Raw genomic sequence first — 7,336 nt, 5'->3', positions numbered from 1 at the left:
AGACCTCAAAAGCTGAGTAAGGCGCACAAGATTCTGGCAAGGAAGAAGAGAACATTTTAGTCAACAGATCACAGCGAGAGAGAGAGAGAGAGAGAGACCGCACCGTAGTCACTTGGAGGGATACTTCCGAGGTTTCAAGGAACAGACTGTGACTTTTTCTTTTTTTTTTAAGTATCACCTTTTTTGTACTAATTGTGATGTGCTGAATAAATCTGTTTTGCCTTCAACCATAATACCAGTACCGTGGTGATCTTGTTGTTGTCAGGAACCAGTTCTTAGATTGGATTAGATTATAATCCTGAAAATAGTGGTTTAAATCCAACAATTGACGACTACGAAGGGACTATTTCTGACAACAGCCAAAACCTGGTATTAATGGATATAACGTAACCATTGAACCGTAGAACCATAGAAAAGATACAGCACAGAAGGGGGCCATTCGGCCCATCGTGTCCGCGTCAGCTTGAAGAACAACCAGGTGTCCATTCTAATGCCACATTCCTGCATCCGGTCCATATTCCTGCAGCTTACAGCACTTTAGGTGCAGGTCCAGGTACTTCTTAAATGAGTTGAGGGTCCTTGCCTCTACCACCAATTCGGGCAGCGAATTCCATATACCCAGCACCCTCTGGGTAAAAAAGATTTTCCTGATATCCCCTCTAATCCTTCCGCCAATCAGTTTAAATCTATGTCCTCTAGTTCTTGAACTCTCCGCTAGGGGAAACAGGTATTTCCTGTCTACTCTATCCCGGCCCCACATAATTTTGAACACTATTTATATCACCTCATCTGCTTTGTTTGTAATACTCCTTCCATTGAAGTATATACCCTATAACCGCGTCAAATTCCTGTGCAAAACGCTATTTAACCTTTGCTTCTTTTGCCTTTCTGAGTTGCTAACTACGTAACTAACTGCTTTTCTTCTTCCCGTTTCCTGGTCTGCATTTGTCCTATCTGTACCTGCCCTTTGGTTCCCATCCCCCTGCCATACCAGTTTAAACCCTCCCCAACAGAACTAGCAAATGCCCCCGCGAGGATATTGGTCGCGGTTCTGCTTGGGTGCAACCCATCTCAGAAAGTGGGATGAATTAGTGAATCCCTTCCCACACACGGAGCAGGTGAACAGTCTCTCCCCAGTGTGAGTGTGTTGGTGTTTCAGCAGATCATTTGTGCTTTTAAAGCCCTTCTCACAGTCAGAACATTTAAAGGTCTCTCCCCAGTGTGAACTCGCTGGTGTGACAGAAGGTGGGATGACCGAGTAAATCTCTTCTTATACATGGATCAGGTGAACGGCCTCTTCCCCAGTGTGCGTACATTGGTGTGTCAGCAGATTCCTTTTGCTTTTAAAGCCCTTCTCACAGTCAGAACATTTAAAGGTCTCTCCCCAGTGTGAACTCGCTGGTGTGACAGACGGTGGGATGACCGAATGAATCTCTTCTCACACACGGAGCAGATGAACGGCCTCTCCCCAGTGTGAGTACGTTGGTGTCTCAGCCGCTTGTATGTGCTTTTAAAGCTCTTTCAAAAGTCAGAACATTTAAAAGGTGTTTCCCCAGTGTGAACTCGCTGGTGCGTCAGCAGTTCAGATGAAATCGTGAATCCCTTCTCGCACACAGAGCAGGTGAACAGCCTCTCCCCAGGATGAGTACGTTGGTGTCTCAGCCGCTTGTATGTGCTTTTAAAGCTCTTTCCACAGTCAGAACATTTAAAAGATCTCTCATCAGAGTGAACTAGCTGGTGTGACAGAAGATGGGATGACCGAGTGAATCTCTTCTCGCACACAGAGCAGGTGAACGGCCTCTCCCCAGTGTGAGTGCGTTGGTGTTCTTGCAGTTTGTTTGTGCTTTTAAAGCTCTTTCCACAGTGAGAGCATTTAAAAGGTCTCTCATCAGAGTGAACTCGCTGGTGTGTCAGCAGGGTGGATGACCGAGTGAATCTCTTCCCACACACAGAGCAGATGAACGGCCTCTCCCCAGTGTGAGTGCGTTGGTGTTCCAGCAGATTACATTTGCTTTTAAACCTCTTCTCACAGTCAGAACATTTGAAAGGTTTATTATCAGAATGAATTTGCTGGTGTCTCAGCAGGTTGGATGACCAAATGAATAACTTCTCACACACAAAGCAGGAGAACGGCCTCTCCCTGGTGTGAGTGCGCCTGTGTATCAGGAGGTCGTATGACTGAGCGAATCCCTTCCCACACACGAACCAGGTGAACGGCCTCTCCCCGGTATGAATGCATCAATGAGCTTCCACCTCTGACAGGTAATTGAATCCCTTCCCTCAGTCCCCACATTTCCACGGTTTCTCCGTGGTCCGGGTGTCCTTCTGTCTCTCCAGGTTGGACGATCAGTTGAAGCCTCGTCCACACACAGAACACGTGTACGTTTCTCCCCGCTGTGAATGGTCTGATGTTTTTTCTGTCTGTGCAACTGGTTAAAGCTCTTTCCACAGTCAGTGCACTGGAACACTCTCACTCGGGTGTGTGTGTCTCGGTGCTTTTCCACTCACACTGATGTTTGAAATCTTCTCTCACAGATAGAACAGACAAACATTTCTCCTTCCACATTCAAAGGCCGATTATATTCAGGTCCTGATGAATCGAGTGACTCTGTCAGATCTTGACATGATCTTTGGTTTGAGTTTCCTGTCTGCAAATCCTCCCCTTCTCATACCCTGTAAAAGGAATTTACAAAAGACATCACTGTAAATACAGGATAGAAATTCAGAACAGGCTCTTCTGGTTGCGATGGAACATTCTTTCCTCTCTTTATCCCCCAAAGCTGGAAATCCCCATCCCACACACTCTCCCTCCTCCCTGTGCTGAAATCTAAACCCATCGCATCATCTTTCAGTGGCCCGAAACCATGAGTGAAATGGTGAATGTGAGAGAGTGTGAGAGAGTCAATGTGAGAGAGAGAATGTGAGAGAGTGAATGTGAGAGAGTGAATGTGAGAAAGTGAATGTGAGAGAGCGAATGTGAGAGAGCGAATGTGGGAGAGCGAATGTGGGAGAGCGAATGTGGGAGAGCGAATGTGAGAGAGCGAATGTGAGAGAGTGAATGTGAGTACAGCAGTGGGCTGGGTGTGGAGAATGAAGTGGGGCAGGTGGATCATGTTTCAGTGGGGCAGCAGTGATCATAATCTCATTTGGTTTAGAATAGTTACGGAAAAGGATAAGGAACAAACAAATGTGAAAATACTTAACTGGAGGAGGGCTAATTCCAGTGAGTTAAAAAGGGATCTTGTCCAGGTGGATTGGAATCAAAAATTGGCAACAAAACAGTCATTGAACAATGGGAGGCCATGAAGGAGGAGTTGGTTCAGGTACAGAGCAGACAGATCCCCACGGGGGAGAAAGGAAGGGCATCCAAAGCTAGAGCTCCCTGGATGACTAAAGAGATAGAGATTAAAATGAAACAGAAAAAGGAGGCTTATGACGAATATAAGGTTCATAATATAGTCGTGAACCAGGCTGAACAAAGAAAGTACAGAGGAGATCTAAAAAAGGGAATAAGAGGTGCAAAGAGAGAGCATGAGAATAGATTGGTGGTTAACATAAAAGGGAATCCAAAAGTCTTTTATAAACATACAAATAGTAAAAGGGGAGTCAAAGGAAGGGTGGGGTCGATTAGGGAAGAAAAGAGATCTTCTTGTGGAGGCAGAGGGCATGGCTGAGGCACTAAATGAATACTTTACATCCGTCTTCACCAGAGAAGAGGATTCTGCCATTGTACAGTAAAGGAGGAGGTCGTAGTGATATTGGAGACGATAAAAATAGATAAAGAGGAGGTACTTAAAAGACTGGTAGTGCTCAAAGTAAAGAGGTCTTTCGGTCCAGATGGGATGCCTCCGAGATAACTGAGGGAAATAAGGCTGTAGATAGCGGAAGCTCTGACCACAATCTTCCAATCCTCATTGGATATGGGAGTGGTGTCTGAGGACTGGAGGATTGCAAGTGTCACACCCCTGTTCATAAATGTGGGCGAGGGATAAACCCGGCAATTACAGGCCAGTCAGCCTAACGTCGGTGGTGGGAAACTTCTAGAGACCAGAATCCGGGACAAAATTAATTCTCACTTGGAAGAACGTGAGTTAATAAATGAGAGCTAATATAGATTTGTTAAAAGTAAAATCATGTCTGACTAATTTGATTGAGTTCTTCAATGAAATAACGGAGAGGGTGATGAGGGTAGTGACTCGATGTTGTGTATACGGACATTTAAAAGGCGTTCGGTAAAGTACCACCGAATGGACCTGTTGGTAAAATTGAAGCCCATGGCAGCATGGATACAAAATTGGCGGAGAGACAGAATGCAGAGAGCAGTGGTGAACCATTGTTTCACAGACTGGAAGGAAGTATACAGTGGTGTTCCGCAGGGGTTGTTGTTAGGACCATGACTCTTTTTGATATGTATTAATGACCGAGACGTGTAACTAGTGGGGTGCCGCAAGGATCAGTGCTTGGGCCTCAGCTATTTACAATATATATCATTGACTTCGATGATGGGACCGAGTGTAAAGTATCCAAGTTTGCTGATGATATAAAGCTCGATGGGAAAGTAAGCTGTGAGGAGGGCACAAAGAGTCTGCAAAGGGATATAGACAGGTTAAGTGAGTGGGCAAGAAGGTGGCAGATAGAGTATAATGTGGGGAAATGTGAGGTTATTCACTTTGGTCGGAAGAATCGAAAAACAGAATATTTTTTAAAACAGTGAGAAACTATTAAATGTTGGTGTTCAGAGAGATTTGGGTGTCCTCGTACAAGAAACACCAAAAGATAACATGCAGGTACAGCAAGCAATTCGCAAGGCAACTGGAATGTTGGAATTTATTGCAAGGGGTTGGAGTAGAAGAATAAGGAAGTCTTGTTGCAATTGTACAGGGCTTTGGTGAGACCACACCTGGAGTACTGTGTACAGCTTTGCTCTCCTTATCTAAGGAAGGATATACTTGCCTTCGAGCCGGTGCAGCAAAGGTTCACTGGATTGATTCATGGGATTAGAGGGTTGTCCTCTGAGGAGAGATTGAGTAAAATGGGCTAATTCATTCTCTCTGGAGTTTGGAAGAATGAGAGGTGATTTCACTGAAACTTGTAAGATTCGGAGAGGGCTTGAGAGGGTAGATACTGAGAGGATGTTTCCCCTGGCTGGACAGTGCAGAACTAAGGGCATCGTCTCAGGATAAGGGGTCGGCAATTTAGGACTGAGAAGAGGAGGAATTTCTTCACTCAGACGGTTGTGAATCTTTGGAATTCTCTACCTCAGAGGGCTGTGAATGCTCAGTCGTTGAGTTAATGCAAGGTTGAGATCGATAGATTTATGGACTCTAAGGGAATCAAGGGATATGGGGATCGGGCAGTAAAGTGGAGTTGAGGTCGAAGATCAGCCTTGATCTTATTGAATACAGAGCAGGCTCAAGGGGGTGTACGGCCTACTCCTGCTCCTATTTCTTATGTTCTTATGAACCATCACATGTTCTTCCTCATTTACAGACTCTCCCTGACATTGAATATTTCTCCTTCATTTAGAGACGATTCCTTACCGATCACCATTTCTCCTTCATTTACAGATGCTCCCTGACCGATCACCAGTTCCCCTTCATTTACAGATGCTCCCTGACCGATCACCAGTTCCCCTTCATTGACAGACTCCCTGACCTTCACCATTTCTCTTTCATTTGCAGATGCTCCCTGACCGATGCACATTTCTCCATCATTTACAGACGATGCCTGACCGATGACCAATTCTCCTTCATTTACAGATGCGCCCGAACCGATCTCCATTTCACTTTCATTTACAGACGCTGCCTGACCTATCACGATTTCTCCTTCATCTATAGAAGCTCCCCCACCGATCACCATTTCTCCTTCATTTACAGACGCTTCCTGACCGAGGACCACTTCTCCTTCATTTACAGATGTTCCCTGACTGATCAGCATTTCTCATTCATTTACAGACGCTCCCTGACCGATCTCCATTTCTCCTTCATTTACAGACGCTCCCTGACCGATTTCCATTTCTCATTCATTTACAGACGCTCCCTGACCGATCACCATTTTTCCTTCATCCACATACTCACCCTGACCGATCACCATTTCCCCTTCATTTACACACACTCCCTGACCGATCACCATTTCACCTTCATTTACAGACGCTCCCTGACCGATCACCTTTTCTCCTTCATTTACAGACGCTCCCTGATTCGATGAGTCACGAGGTTTGACGCTGACTTTGCGCATGCTCGGAGGCCGCGGGCCGTTTGTTGAGTTTCGGGTCTGATCTAAACCGGAGCCCCCGGAGTGTAGAGAGAGAGAGGAGAATGTTCACTGTTTGATATTCGGGCCCGGGGCCGCACTCGGGGTTTGTGAAGCCCCCGCCCCCTCCCCCGGGGTTTATTAACCCGCTCCCCCCGCCCATCTCTCACCTGTTGCCGACACGATCTCGGCCTCACTCCCCGCCCGCCGCGCATGCTCAGCTCACACTGCCCGGGTGATTGACGGGAGCTCCGGACCAATAGGAAGAGCGGAGAGGGACTGGAGGACCGAGCGGGCGGTTGGTCCTCCAACCAATGGGAGTGTGTGAGGGGCGGGACTTGCGGCACCGAGTGGGCGGGGCTGAGCCCGGATCTCCCTCATTGGCTGAAACTCTGCCTCATTTTGAAAGCTGATTGGTGTGAAACTCTTGGGGAAAACTGGCCCTTTGTGTTGTGGAGAAAAACCGATGGAACCGAGTGGGTGGAGCAAAGATTTCAACATTGGGAATGAAATGGATTAATTCAGGACAGACAGCAGGGATTATTGGAGGGAATAACACAGTGTGGGGATAAAATGCAATGGAGGTTGTGAAGATGGATTGTTAAAAAGTGTTTGAGAAGATGCCGGACAGGAGGCTTGTTGATCAGATTAAAGCTCACGGTATTAAAGGGAGTGGGTCAGTGTGGATGGGAAGTTGGAGAAAGGACAGAGTGGTGGTTAATGGATGTTTTTCAGACTGTGGGGATGTAAACAGTGGTGTCCCCCAGGGGCAGTGTTGGGACCATTGCTCTTCTCAGTACAGAGAAATGACCTGGGCTTGGGGACAAGGGCAGAAGATCAACATTTCCAGACAACACCAAGATAGGGAGCATTAAGAACTGTGAAGAGGAACGTTAGCAACTTCAGTGTGGCATCGGAACATTAGGAACAGGAGTAGGCCATTCAGCCCCTCGAGCCTGTTCCACCATTCAGTGAGATGGATGTCAGTAAGTATCGGGTTGGTTTATATCAGGTAGGAGGAGATTGCTATCAGTGACTGTGGGGTTGGATTATATCAGAGTGGAGGGGATTGATGACAGTGACG

This window comes from Heptranchias perlo, chromosome 20 (genome assembly GCF_035084215.1).
Source record: "Heptranchias perlo isolate sHepPer1 chromosome 20, sHepPer1.hap1, whole genome shotgun sequence".
Taxonomy (NCBI): Eukaryota; Metazoa; Chordata; class Chondrichthyes; order Hexanchiformes; family Hexanchidae; genus Heptranchias; species Heptranchias perlo.
The sequence above is the reverse complement of the archived record's forward strand: the minus strand, read 5'-3'. Positions refer to the sequence as shown.